Source organism: Myotis yumanensis, unplaced genomic scaffold (assembly GCF_028538775.1).
Source record: "Myotis yumanensis isolate MYYU_CA2020_CCGP unplaced genomic scaffold, mMyoYum1.0.hap1 SCAF_10, whole genome shotgun sequence".
Taxonomy (NCBI): Eukaryota; Metazoa; Chordata; class Mammalia; order Chiroptera; family Vespertilionidae; genus Myotis; species Myotis yumanensis.
Window position 1 is genome coordinate 63271476 of NW_027223761.1, and position 22934 is coordinate 63294409.

Here is a 22934-nt window from a genome sequence, read left to right on the forward strand (position 1 = left end):
ACAAGAAAGAAAACAGACTTTTAAAAGCATAAAATCATTAAGTCAGGCCACTTAAAGTCAAATCAAAGGGATTAGCAGCATCTGTATCACATACTCAACATAACTAATAACTAACCTTCGCTCACTCCTAAAAATTAAGTTTTTGTTTTGAACAGGTAGCTGTAACCAGGATGGCCTTTTTTGAGGGGAAGGAGGATAACTTTACCTTTCATTCTATCACATGCTTCTATCGAAATGCAAATGTAATAAAATCCTAAAAGGAACAGGACATGCCTGGGCATACAATCTTCTCCAACCATAAATATGCATGTTTTCTCCATTCATGAACAACCTCTGAAATAAATACTAGGGAACCACACTCAAATTTCATTGGCCAGAGTAGCACTACTCTTTGCTTTTATTTCAGTGTTTCTGGAAGGACAACCTCTGAACCACTTTAATCAGAGTCAGGTATCTTTAAGCCTATTCAAAATGCAGGTCCTATTTCTCCCATCCAGAGATTCATGTTATTTTTCACCACCTTTACTATATTGTACACCTTAAACTAATATGAGCTTGTGTGTCAACTGTAATTAAAAAATAAAATTTTTAAGAATATAATTTTTTTATTGATTTCAGAGAGGAATGTGCCCTGACCGGGAATCGAACTGTGACCTTCTGGTTGATAGGTCGACACTCAACCACTGAGCCACGCCAGCTGGGAGAAAAATAAAATTTAAAAAATCATTCTCCATAATTATTATGCATAATGTTTTGCTTCATTGTTTGCATAAGGATTTGGAAAAGGTAAATTACAAACAATGGCTGTCCCCTACCCAACCCCATTAACCTCTTCCAGCAAAAAAAAAAAAGGGGGGGGGGGGCATATGTAATACTTCCAACAATAAAGATTTTTAAAAACAAAAACAAACAATGGATGAATGGATGAATGGACGGATGGGGCAAGGAGGGGAAATAGGGAAGAATGGAGGGAAAAGCATTGAATGGAAAGAGCAAGTAGGCTTCTGCTATAGAAGTTCAAATCCCTTGTAGACCATTTAAGAAGTACTGATAGGTTTGTACTTTACAGCATTATACCTGTAAACAAGGGGGTAGGGGGGGCGGTCTAAATCCTCCAAGGATTCTTATTACCTAAAGAGAACATGTGGTCCTACTAAGAGAAACACAATTGAAAATAAATCCAAAAGAGGTCTGTTGAGGAACTCACATGCCAAAATGAGCAGAACCGAAAGGAAGCGAGGAAGCCCGAGGCTCAGACAGGAGAAGCGTGTCCTCTCCACTGAAGGGACAGACACCTGGGTGAGCATCGCATCTTCTGCTCAATGATGTTACTCTTAAACTGGCGTTTCATGCCCACCATTCACCTGCCCCATCTACTTCTACAAAAGTCTCTCTCACCAGCCCCTTTTGAACTCCCATCCTTTTCTTTTTTCTCTCTGGGCCATCTCCCCTTTGACATAAACGGTCATTTCTTCCTATTTCAACATACTCGTTATATCTACTTTTAGTATCCAGCTCAAATAGACATCATTGACAAGTCCCCTCCACCAACTTTCTCTCCCTTGTGAATGCTCATATAGCTTTATACATGGCTTTCTTATGGTGTTCATGTTCTACACTGCAGCACAGACCTTTACATATACCCTATCCTCCTTAAAATTAAATATCTCAGAGAGAGCTCAATAAATATTTAATGAAAAGATGAAAGTCTTCCTCTTATAGCACTGGCCGCAATAGTCCCTCATTGATATTCCATTTGCTCAAAAAGTCAATATCCATGTTACAAGGGAATCTTCTGCAGAAACGGCGTTAACTCAAACCCAATGGCACATTCTCATTTGGGGGCAACCAGCTGCATCATGGTATAGTACATAAAACTGATTCACTTTCATCTTACAATGTGGGTTTAAAATTTCTCACTGTACATAAAAGAAGAAACTGGTTGAAGAAGAGAACACAGCTGTGGTGGCCACACTTACATCTTTGTTTTCAGTCAGTGTTTGATGGCATTTTTGGAAATGTTAATTCAGGGCCAACACATCAGAATTCCTGGCAATACAAAAGTTATTCCCAGAAGCACTTCCTGGACTCTTATTCAAACTCTGGCCCTTCACACCATTGGGCCAGCAAAAAAGATCTACTCAACAGTTCCAATGATATAGACAACAAAAACTCACTCAGCTGGAGCATAAAATTAAAGAGCTGAGTTTGCAGAGCAGGCCACATGAAGGACAACGATAATCTAAGGAAGCATGTTTCTGAAAACAAAGCATGCTTCTCACATCTCCCCTAAAAAGTCATGATTTACTGCTTCTGTAAGCCAAGTCTATTTGGACTTAACCGTTTAACACCATACAGCTACCTCTTGTCTCTGTTTATTTGTTGTGGATATCAAGCTAAGAATTTTCTCTGAAACTAGTGCTACAGAGAGAAGGGAAAAATAACCCATGAATCTTTACTAAATGCTGTGAATAATCACTGACTTCATATTTGTATTTTATTGATCTTAGAGAGAAGAAGGGAGGAAAGGAAAGGAGGGGGAGTAAGAGGGGGAAGGAGAGTAGAGAGAGAGAGAGAGAGAGAGAGAGAGAAACATTGATTGGTTGCCTCCCACACATGCCCCCACCAGGGACCAAACTCACAACCTGGGTATGTGCCCTAACCAAAAATCAAAACCAGTAACATTTTGGTGTATGGATGAAGCTCCAACTAACTGAAACACACCATCCAGAGCCTATCACGTCTTCTTATTGTCTTGGAATGATTCATAAAATGCTATATTATAATGGTACATTTTCTGCAAATCAATGGTGACTGCATTTGAACTAGGTAATCATTAAAATTGAAGACATATATAGGCTTGTATGTGTGATAAGTATGTATATGATAAAATATTTAAATATAGATCATCATAAAGGACAAATTAGTCCCCAAGCCTAATTAGAATTGGAAAAAGTATAAGATAAGTTCTGGGTCTACATTCTGTTTTCCAAACTACACTGATTTATTCTGAGCACAGTGATCATACTATTACTGAGCTTTGAAGCTTAGCAACTATGGTGACGTCACACACATTGAAGTGAGGAAGGAGAGGAAATCATTACAGCACAGATTCCAAATGCCAATTTTACTCTTAGTTATTATATATAATAAAAATTGTCAAATAGTTATAGCTACAAGCATATCACAGATAAAAATATTAAATTATACACAATTGTTAAAAAGAAAAAAAGACCAAACCAATGCCTTCACTAACCACAAGAGGGTACCAAAGATAAAGAATAGATTCAACCACAACATTTAGAAAATCACAAATAGAAATTCTAAGTGTTATCTAATTGCACTTTTTTTTCTATAAAAGACTACTGCACAGTTTGTTTAAACAATTGCCTTAGCAACCTTTATTTTAATGCTACCATGATATGAATTTTTAAAACGAAGGAAGTAAAAAATTTTTTTCTGTTTCTTTTAAATAATGGAGCACATATTTAGGATTTATGCTTCAGAATTTTTAAGACAATCCCAATGTTATGATAGCCACACAGGATACTGCAAATTTCCTATACAAATATGTTAACGTGTTAGTGTAATAACCATTAGCTAAATAAATACTACGTGTATATTTTGAAAAGTCCTTCACGAGACTGCACAGTAGTAGCAAAAGTAATATGAAGAGTAATAAATACCAATAGCTACATTTCTATTTAAAAAAATATGTGGAAGTCTCGTGAACTGGCACTGTGGGGGACACTGAGAGGATATGATACAGCCCTGACTGTATCCATCCTGGCTAGCCTGCTTCCGCTCCTGGTGGTGAGATTTACCCGCTGCTTAGAACGGCAGCCCAGGGTGACATCACAATCTCTGAGCCTCCGAAGGGCCAGATGCAAGGATATTCCAACCACATACTGTGTAGGAGTTTCCTGAGGCCCAACTGATTCCTGGTATCCAGAAACCCAAATTGTTGATAATCTTAGTACAGCGTAAACAGCAATATCGCCCTGTGGGTGACTGCACCCCACCAGCCCCAGCCTCCCCAACCCATTCTCCTCCTCAATCTGCTCACATATAGACATTCCAAAAGGGCTCCTTCCAGGTGGGCCGCCCCAGCATAATTCACACATCCCTCCCATTCCCAATGACCTCACCACTGCCACACCAGGTGATCATATTGATAAGAAACGAAGGTTTCATATTTGGTAAGGATTTCATAAGGATCTCCTACAAACGACACACAGGAAAACAAAGAGAAATATATGTGTGAAGGATATGAAGCAACAATACACAGAAGAGGAAAGCCAAAAGGGTGGCAAGCATATGAAGGGTTTTTCAAACTCCTAAGTAGTAAAAGAAAAGAAAATTAAAATATTAAGTTATCACATAATATCTATCAGATATTGGCAAGAGTTGGAAAGTTGAATAACACTACATGTAGAGTGGAGATGCAGGAACCCGTAGGTACAACAGGTGGGACTGTAGGGGGTACAACTTTTCTAAAAAGAAATGTTACACTACGAAGTAGCAAAAGGTGTGCCCTAAGAACCAGCTTCTGTGTGTACATTCCAGAAAGGTCCTTACAAAAAAGTCCATAAGGAAACAGGAATGAGGCTATGCATCTGTGGGAATGAGAGAAGGGGTTTCATTAGTGGACATAAAATGAATTAGATGTATCCTATTAAGTGCTATACAGAAGTTAGAAGAAAACATTACAAGTGGATGGATCTTATAACACAATTGTGAGAGGAAAAGAAACAAAATTAGTTATGCAAGTTAAAAAGCCATACATACAAAATGATACCAATTTGGTAAGAACATAAAACAAAAATATACTCATAAGAATGGCTGCTTTGTGATTAAAAAGTGAATGAGGTATGAGAAAATTAATAAAACACAAGAGAGGGCTGTAAACTAAAGAAGAAAATATTTTTTTAAAGATAAGACAATTAGGAGATTAATCTGAAAGCCCAACATTCGACTAATAGAATTAAACACAGTGAAGGAATTACCTAAAATATACTTGAGAATTTCCAGAACTGATTAAAAAAACAAAGTTTCCACATTCAAATGGCACCACAACATGTGCAAAGCACAATAAATGAGAAAATACCCAAAAGATATAAAATATTACAAATCCATGGAAACCTAAAAGCAGAGGTCAAATAAAAATCATCAGAGATCAGAATAGGAATGAGTCGCCAACGAATTCCCAGGGAGTTATAAAACAAAGGGGCAGGGCCTTCAGTCTGCCGGGGGAATCACGTCCATTTCCACATCCAGTCAAACTGTCAGTCTGGATTGAGGGTAGAATAAAAATATTTATAAACAGAGGGCCTCAAAAGTTTTACCAGCTATGTATCATTTTTCAGGGAGAGTCTGAGAAGGTGCTCCACTACAATGAAGAAATAAACCAAAAGGTAAGACATGGGACCTAGGAGAACATCGGTTCAAGGAGGCAAAGGGATGTCCCAGGGTATTTCGAGCACATACTGTGTAATAAAACTTCCCTGAAAACCGATGTACTAGTAAGCCTATGAACTTTGCTTATTTTTTAAATATATTTTTATTGATTTCAGAGAGGAAGGGAGAGGAAGAGAATGGCAGAAACATCAATGATGAGAGAGAATCATTGATCCGCTGCCTCCTGCATGCCCCCCACTGGGGATCCAGCCTGCAACCCTGGCATGTGCCCAGACTGGGAATCAAACCGTGATCTCCTGGCTCATAGGTCGACAATCAACCATCGAACCACGCCGGCCAGGCAAGCCTATGAACTTTCAAGCAACCGGTTTAGATGAGCGTTCCAAAAGCAAGTCCTCTAAAAAAATGAAAGTAACATGAAGAAGGTATCTAATGTGTTTGAACATATTAAGATGTGTTTGCACTTACATCCATATATTTGGGAACAGAGAATTGCATGCAACCCTACAAGTGGAGAATAATTATCCTCATTTTGATAAAAGTATTATCAAAGAAAAGTCATCTGAAGAAGATCAGAGAATTATCATGGACAAAGTGGATAGCCAAAATCAATTTGCCTCGTTTCAAAGCTCATGCTATTTATACAGTAAAATGTAACCTGAAGAAGCTGAAAATTAAAACTATAGCACTTTATTTTAACTCCCTCCCCGCCTCCCCCTCTGACCCCTTAAAAACAAAAGCAGGGGGTGGGGGTATGAAGGAAACAAAGAGAACAGAGGGACTTCTGGTTTCTGGCTATCCTTTCCCAGCAAATGAAAAGCTGAACAAACTGAAAAATTAATAAAAACCCATCAGAGTAGTGAGGTCACAGAGTAAACCATTGCCCCTAAAATTCGAGAGCCAGCTAGGCAGATGCAGAGAATTATAATTTCCTGGAGCAGAAATCCCCTCAGGAATCTGCACTGGGCTAGGAAAACCTGAACTTCATTGGAGAATTGCAGGAGGCTGAGTGTGGATAAGTCTTGAGTGATAAAATCTCCAGGGAGCCCCTCATACACAGCCCCCTAGCAATTTTGTTGGTTTTACCTCCAGGAGCTCTTTGTGGTTCTCACAGTGAAGATGAAAGAAAAATCCCCTCCTGCCTCCTGCAGGTGTAGGAGGAAAGGTAACTATTTTAAAAAGTAACCATTTGAAATACAGAGAGAATTTTGTTTTTCTGTCCTCAGAACACACATGTAGGTATAAGACCACACATGGCAACTACTGTACCTCACTGAAACAGAGGAGGTATTTTTTTTCCCCCTTAACTCTGAGGGTGAAAACAATACCAAGTGAAAATTAATTGTATATATTATATTAGATACAATACTCTAGTCCAAAATTCCTGGAAAACAGCATGAGGCAACGCTTGCCTGCTGAAGTTTGCGTACAACCCTTGGGGAGCAAGAGTGAGTGAAAATGGAAAGAAAAGACAAGGAGAAAAGGAAAATGCAAGTGTTTATTACTGAACCGACCACAGAAGGAGGAGATAAAAACAGCCAGTTGCTCAGACATTACGGCACATCTCCATTCAGGTTTGACAAAACCAACACGCCTCAGGACATTTCATTGGGTAAGCAAGGAGGAACAAGATTTATCTGCCAACAGTTAATAAAAAAATTCACTCCATGGGATACAAACCCTCTGGCACTTCAGATTGTCATCCAGCCCCCTCCAGTTGTGGGAGAGGACAGAGTCCAGGATGCGACTCCATTGAAAGTCTAAGCGGTGCCCTAGCCGGTTTGTCTCAGTGGGTAGAGTGATAGCCCAAGGACTGCAGGATCCTGGGTTCAATTCTGGTCAAAAGCATGTACCTTGGTTGCAGGCTCAATCCTGGGCCCTGGTCTGAGCATGTGTGGGAGACAGCCAATTGATCTCTCTCTCTCTCTCTCATCGATGTTTCTCTCTTTCTGTCTCTTCTCCTCCCATCCACTCTCTCTAAAAAATATGGAAAACTATCCTAGGGTGAGGATTAGCAACAACAAAACAAGAGTCTAGCAGTAATGGTAGGAGCCATGGAGCCTGTGACCCAGAGCTGCCGTAACTCCCACTGCAGTTTCCAGAAAAAAATCACTATTGCAGGTTCTAAGTTCTAATTTGTGGAACCAGATTGAAGGGCTCCCCAGAAAAAAAAATACGACAGAGAAAGAGAGTGTGGGTGTATCAGAGAGACAGAAAGAGACATTGATTTTGATTGAGTGATTTAACCTAATCCCGGGAATAGTGCAGAGGCTGAGAAGTCCTGGACCAGACTAGAACTAACATGGTACTTCTCACTTAAAAAAGGCTCAGTGCACAAAAGCTGAATGAATGACGGTACTTAGCCAATTTTATAAACATTGTCAAACAGTCATACTTGTCTTTCTGGGTTTTATCACTAGTTTTATTACCTGGGAAACTTAACCACTCGCGGACTATGGTCATCTTATCTGCCATATAAAAGTCAGATTCAGTGACTTCTGGAAGCAAGTAGAGTACAAAGAAGTAGCTGATTACTTAAGGCACAAACAAGGTCATATCTCTGGCACTGCTCTACAAAAGCTTTTCCTAGGTGCCCCCACCCTGAGAAACACCTCAGGCTGATGACCGCTGGTGGTGTGGCCCTGGCAAGACAAGATAGCTTATGGGTAGCAATGCCGACAGTCAGAAGGTGGGGATCATGAGAAACACCTACTCTTGCCCTTTCAGCTGCCACTATCACAGCTGCTCCTTTGCCTGATTTAGTTTGGGTTTTAGACTCCACTGACAAAATCCTATTCTCAAAATGTCATTAACTGGTTAGAACAAGGAAGAGCTCAAAGAAAGGAGAGGAAGTGTCACCGGCTGCTGGCACTGAAAATTGTCATCTTGGAAGTTAAAGGTGAGGCTGAGTGGTATTTCCGCCACTGGGCCACTTTCAAGTCTTATGGCTTACGCCACACATTTAGAAACAAACCTTAATTTTCATTCACAAAAAAATGCATGTTTGGGGATATTTCAGTGTTCACTGCGGTTTGTACATGTGAATAGCTACATGTCACTGTTGCTTTAAAATCAAGAAGCCCTTTTGTTGTATCATGTAAATGCGGTGAGAGTGCTTGTGAAATGTGGTCTGTGTAGTCTAGAGTCACTATCTTGCATCTTGTGAATTTACCATTCCTGCAGAGCACTACCGTCTAGACCAGCCATGGGCAAACTATGGGCCGCGGGCCGGATCCGGCCCGTTTGAAATGAATAAAACTAAAAAAGAAAAGATCGTACCCTTTTATGTAATGATGTTTACTTTGAATTTATATTAGTTCACACAAACACTCTATCCATGCTTTTGTTCCGGCCCTCCGGTCCAGTTTAAGAACCCATTGTGGCCCTCGAGTCAAAAAGTTTGCCCACCCCTGGTCTAGACTCTGTTTATAATTATGCCAACTAGTCAGGGCTGGCCACACCTAACCCTATTAAACTGAATTACCCTGAACAAACTATTTGGCAGGACACATTTGGACAATTGTTCAGCATGTAAGAGTGGATGACTGAGAAAAGCCTCCTTTATTTTCACTGGAATACAACCATTCTACAATTCAAAACTGTCACTCACAAAGAATGCTGAATTCTTTCTTATATTATCAAAGAATACCAGAGAAAAAGAAAATAGACTTTGGTTAGTAAAATGTGAGCTTATGTTGTAAGGCATGAAGTGATTAACCATTTCCTGAAAAACACTTAAAAATAATTTTTTGATAATCTATTTGAATTTTGAGATTAAAACAACCATGTCATGAAAATAAATAATGGAGAGAAGCTAAAATAAATTTTTCCAGCAAGTGTGTACACTGCTGAAAAAAAATAGTGTTATTCTTTGCTATGGAATTTACCAACCAGAATTAGCAGAAGTAATTCTGAAAAGCTTAGTTCTGTGGTCACAAAAAATTCAAAATTAATTATTACTAATAATTTGTATTATTCTTTCTTCCAACTATTAACACACCAATCAATATAAATAAATTTTAGGTATTTTCATTTTCACAGATTTAAGTAATCCCCAAAGACACTGGTTTTTCAAAGGTAGTTAAATTTCATACTAAAGAATATATTAATTTTCTTCCAGTCAATTAAACTGAATAGAGTAACCATCTATACTGTTTGCCAATTATTTGTGATTCTAAGTTTTCCTCATTTTCAATTTATGTATGGCCTTTTGATCATTAACTGAGGTCATCTTAAATAACCTTAAAAGGAAAGTTTGGGCCCAACTTATATCTATTTTGCATATTGTCAACAAAACTCTAGAATTAATTAGAAAGTTCATTTTAATGCAAAAGATTATAGGGGCAATCTATTTCTCCTTTTTACAGCCCAAATAGTCTTTTTCCATATCACCAAGTACAACTTCAACCAATGAATTGGAACATCTGAATAAAGTTAGTTTACAATTAATAAAGGTGAAATTTAAAACCCCAAGACTCAAAAGCTCTAGTTCTATCCCATAGACACACACACACACACACACACACACACACACACACACACAAGCATACACACACAGCCTAAATATTCCTCTAAGAGCCATGTTGCCTGAATAAGGATTCTGTCATTTGTCATAACATGATCCCTCAACTCTCCATGGAAATCTTGTTATTCAAATGTTCCTGGCATTCTGATGCGCATATGATAAGCACCAGGAGGGAAATCCGAGGTGAAAGAAATAACTTACAAGTTCCTTTAGTTGCTTGTAAAATCCAATGTGTCACATGGCGACCACCTGTTCTCCATCTCCAGTTGAGGAAATAGCAGAAGGAAATGGACTGAATCTGAGATATTTAGGTTAGTCCTAGGGAAGAATTTTTAAACTCCCTGGTATACCTGACTATGCCAGGAGACATGAGGTAATAACAGTTCAGTAATATGATATGACCAAGTAAGCCAGGAATCTTTCCTTCCTAGAGCTCTGTCACAAGATGTACTAGTATATGGAAAACCAGAAGTAAAATGTGCTTCTGTTTTAAGGGTAGACAGAAGTCAATGGCTAATTTGACAGTGTTTGGGAATTATAATAACTGACCAGAAACTTGACATTTTAAGACATTCTAGAAGCATCTATAAGGCCTTCTTCATGAAGTCATTTTCTTCTCTATTTTGTCTTAGATAGATATCATGTATAATCAGTTCCATTTGTGTTTGTGAGAATAGCTTCTTTTTGTCACACTTTCTAATCACAGGCCTAAAAGAGCAGATTTTACACTGTGAATTACAGATAAGCCTACAGCACCACTTTTTAAACGTGTATCAATATAATACAACTAATTAATTAGCAAACAGAATATTCAAGAAGCAAACTGCTATTGGCTATAATCTGATACAGATCAGGAGCCACCAAAGTACAGCAGGTCCTTGAATAACATAGTTTTGCTCAATGTTGTTTCATTACAACACTGGCAAGATGCTGTAGGAGCTTAACTCTTGTTTATACCAGTTAGCTTATCGTAAAGTTGGTTTCATTATATGTATTTGTTTTTTCACCACAGTTCCGGGAATCTATTGACAATGTTAAGAGAGGGCTTACTATATATATTTTCTGAACAACAGAGTATTTCTAGGACACAGCTAACCCACCCAACAGTACTAGTTCCAAAATATATGATGTGGAAGGCCTATCGGCCTATCTTTCAGGTGCTGAGATTGTTGCAACTTATCCAGCGGCTGCCCATATTGCATGGGGCTTTTGGTTCCGGGGCATTTTACTGTGTGTTTTCCTTAATGCTTTTCTCTGGGGGTGATCTAAGAAAGGCTACCCTTTTCCCCCAAACACCCTGATTTATTCATTTGATGAATACTGGACACTCAGAACACTAGCCATAGACAAGAATGAGACATACTGCCTATGCTGGAGGTCCTCACAGTCTGGCGGGGGAAAGACACAAAGTTAACCAAAAACACACAAAATGCATCAGTCAGGCAGCAGCGATCAGCTCATGATCAGTGTAAATAAGCAAGGGCCAGGCCAAGAAATTATTAGACTAGTTCCAAGTTCAAAAAGGCAATTTGGGAAATAAATGTATGTTGTCAAAGACTGCCAATACTGTGCATCCTGAAAAGTTTAAGGCCCTAGGCCCTATAATTTTATATTTAGGTCATTCAGAATTTGTTTGTTTTTTTACTGGGAGGGAGGCTGAAGGACAGAGAAAGATCAGATTTATTTTAATGGAGATTCCTCTGGAAACATTTGAGGGGAAGTACAGGCAAGAGATGATGGGGCCCGAGTTAAGAAAATACAAGAATAAGTACAAAGGTACCGATTCATGAAATCACTCATGACTTGGTGACTATATGGCTACGACGGGGAACAGTAGGTGTGAAGGATGACAAAGGCTTCTAGCTATAAAACAACAGGAACATTTTTAGGGTTATTCTATGAACTAGGGAAACATGTCATTCTTTCAGACAATTCCTTTTCCCTAAACATTCACACCCATAGGTTCTCCCCATGATTTTGCTTCCAAAATATATTTCAAATCTTTCTTCCACATCTATGTTTCAAAAACCACTGCAATAATTTAGGGCTTTAATGTCTCTCAGCTAAGCTATTTAACACGTACCTATTCTTCTCCTTATTCATTGTTCATACTTTAGTTGGAATAATCCAAAATGCAGTTCTTTGGAGCTGCACTGAGCCTTTTTTAAGTGCAGTTTGGGCTGATTTACTATCACATTCTACATGACTGGTTTTCCAAAGCTACAGAGCAAAGTCCACATCTCCTAGTCAAGCAAACAAGGCCTTCAGTAACGCAGCCCCTTCCATAGCTTTTGGTCTCATCTCCAACACTTCCACCTTCATCTTTTATGAAGACGCCACTGTACCTGAAGTCCTTCCCACATATCATTACGATCTCTTGCCTGCTTTGCCTGCTGTCTGTTCTGCCAGAAGGACTCCTCTCCTGGCTAACTCCCAATAATCCACCCATACTCACCTCAGGCATTACCTTTCCTGAGGCTGGCCTTCCTCATTAGATCGAGTACCCTCTTGTGTCCTCAAAGCATGTGTACCTACATCTATACGTCTCACCCAGCATTTACCATGACATAAACCATCTCTACTTCATCTATCAAATGACTCTGCTGACTCTGAGTTATTGCCTACTCATCATCTTAGGACCTCTGGGACCTAAGAAAAATACCTGTCAGGTAGAAGGTTAATACATGTTTTTAGACCTAATGATAGGAGACTGCTGTATATAAATAGGAGCAATGTGTATGTGGAGGGAGGAGGGAGAGATAAGGAACTTGCTATGGGCCACACAGAGTTTTGCTCCTGATTCTTGTGTGAATAAAAAGGTCTATGAAGTAATTACTTGGAACTAAGATGGAGCCATGTTTCCTTTCTGAGGGTTGAGAGTGCTCTCCTCATCTGTCACACATGCTTAGAAGAACTGGCAAACCAATTCTTCCAGAAAACAACTTAAAATCCAGGAATTATTGTGGATAAGGCACAGCATCCCACCGCTCATCTACCTTGTCTGCCTGGGACGCTGAGTGTCCTCTCATGATCAACTACACATCCCCCTGCGAGTCCTCGGTGATGTCGGGACATGGCTGTGAAACACGGGGCAGCCTCTGGAGACCTGGAGCTCCTGCTCAAAAAACGGCTTCCACCCATCTCTAGGATACACCTAGGTACTAGTTGTATCTGGTATCCTTGGTACCCAGTATCCCATTCTTCATCCTTAAGAGCACAAGTTAGCTCAACCAGCATTTCAGCCAATTTTTTTTAAAAAAACATCAGTCTGCCTCATTAATTTCAGAAAATAAGTAATGCTTAAATATAGTAAGTTATATATCTATACTATATAATACAATAGATTACATATAACCATCTTTAGTGGCAGCCAAATAGTCTAATTCAGTGGTTCTCAACTTTCCTAGTGCCGCGACCCTTTAATACAGTTCCTAATGTTGTGGTGACCCCCAATTTCATTGTTACAAATTGAACATAATTAAAGCATAGTGATTAATCACAAAAACAATATGTAATTATATGTTTTCCGATGGTCTTAGGCGACCCCTGTGAAAGGGTCGTTTGACCCCAAAAGGGGTCGAGACCCACAGGGTGAGAACCACTGGTCTAATTCCAAATCCTCATCATCTGACCACTTATTTCCATGGCGTCTTTAACAGGTCGTTTTATTTCTCAGTTTTCTTCATCTGTATAATGGGGATAATAATAGTACTACCTAAAAAAGCTGGTAAAAGGAATAAATAAAGTAATCTCTTGTAAATTATTTACTATAGTTCTTAGCACACAATAAATACTCAATCCTCATGGAACTTATTAGGTAAAAAAATCAAAAACTATTGAACTATTAAACTGTGAAAGGAAATAAATACAATATAACTTTCAAAAGACTCGCTCCTGGAACAGCTGGGGGAGGCTAACTCAAAGAGTCAAGTGTGACTCACTTGGTTAAGTGTTGTCCCATGCACCAAGCGGTCGCTGGTTGGGTTCTTGGTCCGGGCACATGCCCAAGTTTCAGGCACCATCCCAAATAGGGGGCGTGCAGCCAATTGATGCTTCTCTCATCGATGTGTTTCTCTCTCTCTCTCTCTCTCTTCCCTCCTCCCCTCTCCTTTCCTCTCTTTCTAGAAATCTTTTTTTCTTTAAGTGTGAGAGAGCTAAGTTTTAGCCCATGAAGGGACATGGATGGAGGCAGAAACATGGGCTTTCGAAAGATGTGGCTGGGAGACCGGGAAGATGGCGGCATAGGTAAACACCGGAGACTGCCGCCGTGGACAACCACTTCAAAAATACAACTAAAAGTCGGAGGGGACATCAACCAGAACCACGGGAAGGCTGGCTGAGGAGAGTCTCTTCAACTAGAAGCAAAAACAACAGCATTCCGACGCTCAGCGGAGGCGCAGTGTGGAAAATTTAAAGGTACGGCGGTGCGGTGGTGAGGGTGCGCGCGCAAAGCGGGCTGGTGGCTGAGGGCGCGATTGTCGTTTTCAATCAGGAGCGAGTCTCAGACTCTGGGCTACAGATCCGGGCGAGTCTCTAGGGACCCAGACTCAAACGGGAGAAGCGGGACTGTCTGGCTACGGCCCCTCCGAGGTTTGCAGCAATTGCTGGGACAGAGAGGCAGAGCCCCTGGGGACGGACTGAGAGCGGCCATAGCTGCTCCCTCCCCCCGCCCTGTTGAGCCCGCCCCGCTCAGGCCCTGCGCACAACCATTTGCCGACCGCCTCAGGCAAAGGCTGGAATAACGCCTCCCCAGAAGACAGACGTTTTCCACAGCTGATTCCTACAGCCAGTCGGCCTGGTGGTCAAATCCCTCTAGTGTTAACTACAACAATTAAGGCTTGGCTAGAACAAGACTGCGCACAGAGACCACAAGGGGGGGCACCAAGAAAGCATATAAGATGCGGAGACAAAAAAACATGACAGAAATGGAAGATATGGAGCTAAGAATCGCAATTTTGAGGGCTTGCCATAAATTTGTGCAGAGCCTCACGAAAACTAATGAGACCCTCGATGCTACGATAAAGAAATTAGAAAGTAAGCATACACGGACTGAAATAAAGAATATTATACCCAATAGCAGACCAGAGGAGCACAAGAATCAAACCAAAGATTCGACAAAAAACACCCAATTGGAAAAGCAAAATGAAAAAAGAATCCGAAAGTGTGAAGATAGTGTAAGGAGCCTCTGGGACAGCTTTAAGCGGTCTAATATCAGAATTATTGGAGTGCCAGAAGATGAGAGACAGCAAGATATTGAAAACCTATTTCAAGAAATAATGGCAGAAAACTTCCCCCACCTGGAGAAAGAAATGGACTTACAGGTCCAAGAAGCGCAGAGAACCCCAAACAAAAGGAATCCAAAGAGGACCACACCAAGACACATCATCATTAAAATGCCAAGAGCAAAAGACAAAGAGAAAATCTTAAAAGCAGCAAGAGAAAGAGGCTCAATTACCTACAAGGGAATACCCATACGACTGTCAGCTGATTTCTCAACAGAAACTTTGCAGGCCAGAAGGGAATGGCAAGAAATTTTCAAAGTGCTGAATACCAAGAACCTACAACCAAGATTACTTTATCCAGCAAAGCTATCATTCAGAATTGAAGGTCAGATAAAGAGCTTCACAGATAAGGAAAAACTAAAGGAGTTCATCACCGCCAAACCAGTATTATATGAAATGCTGAAAGGTATCCTTTAAGAAGAGGAAGAAGAAGAAAAAGGTAAAGATACAAATTAGGAACAACAAATATGCATCTATCAACAAATGAATCTAAGAATCAAGTGAATAAATAACCTGATGTACAGAATGAACTGGTGATTATAATGAATCAGGGACATAGAAAGGGAATGGACTGACTATTCTTAGGGGAAAAGGGGTGTGGGAGATGCGGGAAGTGACTGGACAAAAATCATGCACCTATGGATGAACTCAGCGGGTGGGGAGTGAGGGTGGAGGGGGGGGTGGGAGCTGGAAGGAGGGGAGTTATGGGTGGAAAAAAGAGGAACAAATGTAATAATCTGAACAATAAAGATTTAAAAAAAAAAAAAAAAAAGAAAGATGTGGCTGCATAAGGGAAATCTGCCCCAGATCCCCCAGGATTGCCACAGATGCTGGCTCCATTCCTTAGGTCTTCCAAGTCTAAGTCTTCGAAGTTTCCCTGCATCTTCTGTCTTATTTCTGTGTATTTGTTCCTTAACATTCCATTCCTTTCCCGACTTTGTTTCTGACAGAGAACGCCATCCCTTTTAGCCTGGTAAAGTCATAAAAAGCAGGCCTTGGCTATCTACCACTTGACCCAGATCCAAGAAAGTGGACTCTCAAGAATGGTTAGGTCATGGAAAGGTGAAAAAGGAGGGCCAAGAGAAGCTAGGAAAAGCAGCGTGAGTGTGTGAACAAACGAGGCGCATTGCCAGAGAGAGAGAGGACAGCGGAGGACGTGGAGGCTGTCAGGACCAGTCTGACTTTCTTCTCCCAGAGAAAAATCGTTTCCCATGTTTCACCATCTATATGCTGATAGAAAAAAGGCACTGGATTAAATTAGAAAACCAGAGTGTAGACCAGACCACTTATCAAATGTGCCAATTAATGAGGGATGACGTCTTTGATCTTCATTTGCTTCATTTGTAACCATCCTGACCAATCCAGCCAACCACTTCAGTGATTCATTAAATATTTACTGAATACTTACTACGTCCAATAATTGTGCTGTTTAAGAGATGGTTTTTGCTGCAAAGATTTTATCATGAGAGGAGAGACTATAGCACATATATATCCACAAAGCAAAGTAGAAACTACTATAGTAAATGCCATAAGAAACATTTGGATCAAATGCTTTGGAACTTGGAGGATGAGCTTGGCTTCTGCTGGGGTGATGCTGGAAGTCTTGTTAGAAAAAAAAAAAAGTGAGAACACCATACCCTAACACAATCCTATATAATAAAAGCCTTATATGAAAATTGTCTCTTCGACCAGGGGTCGGGGCCATCCAGCCAACCACGGCCAGCAGCAGGCAGCCACCAGGGGAAGGGAGGCCCTGGCAGTCACTAGAGACCCTACCCGGGCACAAATTTTGTGCACTGGGCCTCTAGTATAACAATATGGTGCAATTGGAAGCCACCATCAAGGTCATCAGGCCCGTGACACTATCTTACCAGCAACTGCCCACATATAAGGGAGACTTGCTCTTGCATCTTCTACATTACACATTTTTTAAGAACTACACTAAATCCCTCTTCTTCTATAAAGAGCACTGGAATAAATTATTTTTATAATTCTGGAAGGTAATTTACCTGGAGTAAGTTATTATTTTAAGCTTTTTTTTTGTGATGAAAACAGGAAATTGGTTACTTTTGGTCAACAGAATCATTTTAAATTCCACAACATGAATGGTAATTTATTTACTTCTACATGAACTTAGTGTATCTTAGTAACTAACCAAAGAATTTTAGAGCTGACAGGAACAGGAGCATACACAAACACACCAATACACACACATCTCCTCCCATACCTCCTAGCACCCCCCACTTTGTTTTAGGGCAATGATTCCATTCTTCCCTGTGTAATACTTTACAAAACCACACTTTCCTCTAAAATAAAAGTCTAAATTCTCATTTTGAAGGCACTTTACCAGGAACAAAACTATCACTTACTGATAAGCATTCTGGGGCTTGGGATACATGCCAAGTTCAATTATGGAAAAGCATTTAAAAAAGAAAGGCCATTTTTCATGGCATTCAAAGACACTGAAGCTCCAAATGATGTTTGATGCATTAAGCTCATGACCACACATACCTTCTTATTTGAAATGCTTGCATGTCTCCTTGTATTTATCCTTTTCACTGTGAGAAAGTTTCTACTACTCTGAAAATAGCCTTTTTTGTTTTTCGTTAATCCTCGCCTGAGGATATTTATTCCATTGATTTTTAGAGTAGTGGAACAGAGGGGGAAGAGATAGAAAGAGAGAAACATTGATGTGAGAGAGACACATTGATTGGTTGCCTCCCCCATGATCCAGGATCGAGCCTGCAACTGAGGTACATGTCCTTGACTGGAATCAAACCTGTGACCCTTCAGTCTGAGGGCTGATGCTCTAACCACTGAGAAAATGGGCTAGGGCTGAAAATAGCCTTTAAAAAATACAACTTTTAGCCGAAGCCGGTTTGGCTCAGTGGATAGAGCGTTGGTCTGTGGACTGAAGGGTCCCGGGTTCGATTCCGGTCAGGGGCATGTACCTGGGTTGCGGGCACATCCCCAGTAGGAGGTGTGCAGGAGGCAGTTGATCGATGTTTCTCTCTCATCGATGTTTCTAACTCTCTATCCCTCTCCCTTCCTCTCTGTAAAAAAATCAATAAAATATATTAAAAAAATACAACTTTTAATAAAATATAGGGCTTTAGGGGTAACAAAGCACTTTTATAAACTACTAGTATGTTTCTCCAAAATCAGGACTGGAGAGAGGAGATGTGTAACTGCGATGTAGGGAGGCAAGGCCTAGACCAGGGGTCCTCAAACTTTTTAAACAGAGGGCCAGTTCACTGTCTCTCAGACCGTTGGAGGGCCGGACTATAGTTTAAAAAAAAACAACTATGAACAAATTCCTATGCATACTGCACATATCTTATTTTGAAGTAAAAAAACAAAATGGGAACAAATACAATATTTGTATTTGCATGTGGCCCGCAGGCCGTAGTTTGAGGACCCCTGGCCTAGACTCACGCAGTGGGCACCCTGGAGCTAGAACCATCTGGTAGACTGTCTAATAGTGAGTCTAAAAGGCTGCACCTTTTCAGTCCTGCCGTCAACCACTGGGTGTGGGCTGCCTGGTTCATGGCCTGTGGCAGGCTGCCTGCTGACTACAGCCCTCCTATGGCAGGGACAGCAAGTCCTCCCTGAAGGGAAGCTGGGTGGGGCCTCTCTGTCCATCACACAATTATATTGTGTCCTAGCTCACATCTTGGTCAGACTAATGCTTCCAATGAAAAAGTTAACATCACCACTTAAGAACCATGGGGAATTTAGAGTGAGATGGGCCCAGAAAAATTATCTAATCTCATTTCAAAAAGTAGAAAATAAAGATGAAAGGTTTCAAAGAGTTCGAATAAAGGTTACGAGAGAATCTACAAATCTGATAGGACATCCTGGGCAACAGCATTAGACTCTATCAGTTCTAAATGAGCTGAGCTTTGTCTGAGCCTGGACTGAACAGAAGAGCGAGGACAAGCACAGTGCGTGTTATCATCAACGCATGTCCAGTTCTCAGCACAGTGTTGGCCCTGCAATAGGGATGGCATAATCAATAAGGAAGAACCTTAATACAGAGCTCTGAACGGATGAAATGCATGGCTGCAGAGGTACTTTCTGTCTCACTGGCCTAAATACAAGACAGGGTGCTGCTAAGTGGAGGGTTTGTAAAGGGTTTTACATGTCAAACAGGTATTTGGATTACAGGGTAATGACCCCCAGGTTCCTTTATTTCTAATTAGTGCTTTTCTTTTAAACTATCCAACTTAACACAGCACAGAGAGATTTTAAATGCCCTTCATTTAAAATCAAGGACAGTCAACATAAAGTCTAAGTCTAATTTAGTGTTGTGCCCACTATCTTTTTATTTCTTCTCAAAGAAGTTAAACCGTCATTGCACTTTTGCAAATACTGGTGTCTTTTGTTAATTTGGCTTTAGGTGGGTCATCTAGTGAGGATATACACTGATGAACAGTCATTTCACATATAACTATTGCAATAATATGTAAACTCCAAACAGTAACATGAATTTCATTGTGCCAAGTCAGTGGCCGGCAAACTGCGGCTCGACAAACCGCGGCTCGCGAGCCACATGCGGCTCTTTGGCCCCTTGAGTGTGGCTCTTCCACAAAATACCGGCTCTTTCACAAAATAACGACTTCTGCGCATGGGCCATGAAGTTTCAATCACACTGTATGTGCGCGCCTGCACGTGGTATTTTGTGGAAGAACCACACTCAAGGGGCCAAAGAGCCGCACGTGGCTCGCGAGCCGCAGTTTGCTGACCACGGTGCTAAGTAAAATTAGTCCAGATACAAAAGGGATTTCTTTGTGATTTTCATTAAAAAATAATAAGGAATAAAGAGCTACTTTCAGAAGTCCTCTGATAATTTCCAAACCAAGGAATAGCAAAATGAAAGATCTTTCTCAATAACTAAAAATTAAGCAATCAAAGAACCCTAGAGTTTAAAGAAACCGAAGAGGTCATTCGGTCCAACCCCATGAAGAAATGTTGATCTATACTCCCCACAGACATTAGTCAGCCCCAGCAGGAATTTTTTTTCCCTCACCACTTTTCAGGGAAGTCTGTTCCCTTTAGGGTAGCTATGCTTTTTAGATGAAAACAAATAAAAAAAAAAAGTCTGTTTGGAAAACAGACAAGCTGGAATAAGTTCAATTTAAAGGGAAAAAAATAACAATTGGATAGCACCTCAGATTTCACAACACATTTTACATTAGAATTTCACTGGATTCTTTCAAAATACAAAGAGATGGCTATGGACTGTATCCTTTAACGCTGACTTGTCCAAAGTTACCCAACTACAAAGTCTTCGAATGAAAAATGCAGAACTCAAACTTCTAAGGATCTGAATACTTGCAGGAGACGACACCCACTGAAAAGGTAATAAAAGCCAAGTTATCCTCTTGGATTTAAATTTATTCCGCTGAGAGTAAGGCATGATGCTTTCAGAGAGAAACAGCACTTACTTTTCCAAAGCACAAAAAGTTCTTTTTGTCCAATTTGAAAAGTATTTACATTTTGTAATTAGAATCATGTCGACAGACACTTATAATTTAATTTTCATTCTAGTCCTTATTTTAAAATATTTTATTAATGATCTCAGTTGCATTTATGCAAGTGCAACATATTATTTTTAAAGTTGGCAGTGACAGTTTTTAAACAATGAAATTGATCCAAGCATTTATATAGGGTAAGTTAACCACAAAACCGTGTTAAATAAGTGTTTAATCTTCACCCTAGGACATTTTTAAAATGATTTTTAGAGAGAGTGGATGAGGGCAGGAAAGGCAGAGAGAAATATGGATGTGAGAGAAACATATCAATTGATTGCCTCCTGCATGTGCCCTGACCAGGGCCTGAGCCAGGTAGGAGCCTGCAACCCAGGTACCTGCCCTTGACAGGAATAGAACCTGGGACCCTTCTATCTGCAGGCCAAGGCTCTATCCACTGAGCAAAACTGGCTACAACAAGTTTTTAGAAATGTAGTTATGCAAAAAAATTTTTTGTAAATTGGACTTCAGAGCCAATTCAGATTTAAATAGACAGGGGCTCAAAAGCAAAGAAAGAGTATTTTTTAATTTAAAAAAAGGAAAATAAAGTGGAAGACAGAACAAAGGTTCCTGATACTGCAGTGAAAATAATTCGATTCATTTAAACCGATTCCATGATAAACGGAATTGGACTCTTGCTTTGTACAAGTTTCAGACAGCATGACAAGTGCTATATAAATAACCCAAGAAAACTGTTGTCATTAAAGGTCCTGTAAGATTCTATAGGAAATCAACTCAGCACAGCATAACCAATACATGTAGCTTCCGAAACTCTCGGGTAGCAATCAAGGTAATGAAATGCGATAAGCCAGTCTTTGGGCTATTCACCTTGATTTGCCCTGTGCCTTGTCAGGCATAAAGGAAAATGGCTGCAGAAGAGCAAAGGCGCCACTATTTGATAAATTCTCCCTCATTTATGGCCAAACCAAGCCATCTTTGAGTGCTGCCAGATCTCACAGGGCAACTGGGTATGTGCCACAGACTGGATGAGGTAGAAAATGTTTCCGAGTTAAGCCACGCCCACACCCACATCTCAGGCTCATGGCCAGGGAGGGGCAGACAGGAAGATCTGGGATCTGCAATGACACTTACCAAAGGATACGTAACCCCCAAGTTCCCTATTTTCCCCTGACATGACCACCCATACTCTATCTACTTTGGCATTTTCAAGATTCACTGTTGTTTAGCATTCTTTCTGGGATGGGTCTTGCAGTTGAATTCAGCTTCTTTTGTACCATAACAAAACTCCAAATCTCTCCCCAATTCAGAAATTGCTTTGTCTCTTTATTACTTCTCTAGAGAAAAGTGTCCAGGAAGGATTTAGAAATGCTCTGAAATGTGAACAATAAATTTTGCTATAGTAAAGGCATAATGGGGGGGGGGGGGGGGGGGGGTGCTGAGAGGTAGGACAAGGGAACAGAACCTGCAAAGTCTGGCAGCTCTGTTTCGCTTCACCAGTGACATTTTCATCTCCCTGGCTTCATCATCAAGTGATTCCATTCTGGCTTCCATTTCACATTTTTGTAACAATTTGCTAGCTAGCATTAAATTATTCCTTTCAATGTCTTCTGAGTTTATTAGGCTTATTAGATTGTTTATGAAAATGAATTCCTAGCTCCTAAATGTTGATCCCTTGAAAATAAACACGAAAGAGTGAAAGAAAGAATGCGGGACCAAGGCCTCGGGTTGGGTTTGGAGATGGTTAGAGTAAAAGGAATGATGTGGCTTATTTTAAACCACAACCATTAACAACAAAAACTTTACTGCTTTGAAAACAAGTTTTAAGTTTTAATTACTATTGTTATATGTTTTCCTGAGATGGTAACTTGAACAACTTATAGTAACTAGGGAAAACGAACTAATACAAATCCCAAGGGGGTACGTTTTTATGTTATGATTAAAAAAAAAAAAGTAAACCATCCCTTATCCTATATAATAAAAGGCTAATATGAAAATTGTCCCCTTGACTGGGAGTTTGAACAGGGGGCGAGGCCAGCCGGCCAACCGCCCTCAGCTCCTCCCTCCAGCTGGCCCGGCCTGATTGGCCGATAAGGGAGGGCCGGCCAGATCCCACCCATGCACGAATTCATGCACCAGGCCTCTAGTGTCCTGTAATGAAAAGACCCACAGGGGGCCCTACCCTTCCTTCTCAGAGATCCCAATGACTAAGTCTGCCCC

At 40.4% G+C, this 22934-nt stretch overlaps 1 protein-coding gene across 4 annotated transcripts in view; it reads right to left on the minus strand.

Annotated features, from left to right (window-relative positions):
- The window catches only part of ARHGAP42 (Rho GTPase activating protein 42), a 253909-nt gene that overhangs the window by 74255 nt on the left and 156720 nt on the right, over nt 1–22934 (minus strand). The gene's annotated exons all lie outside the window — the stretch shown is intronic.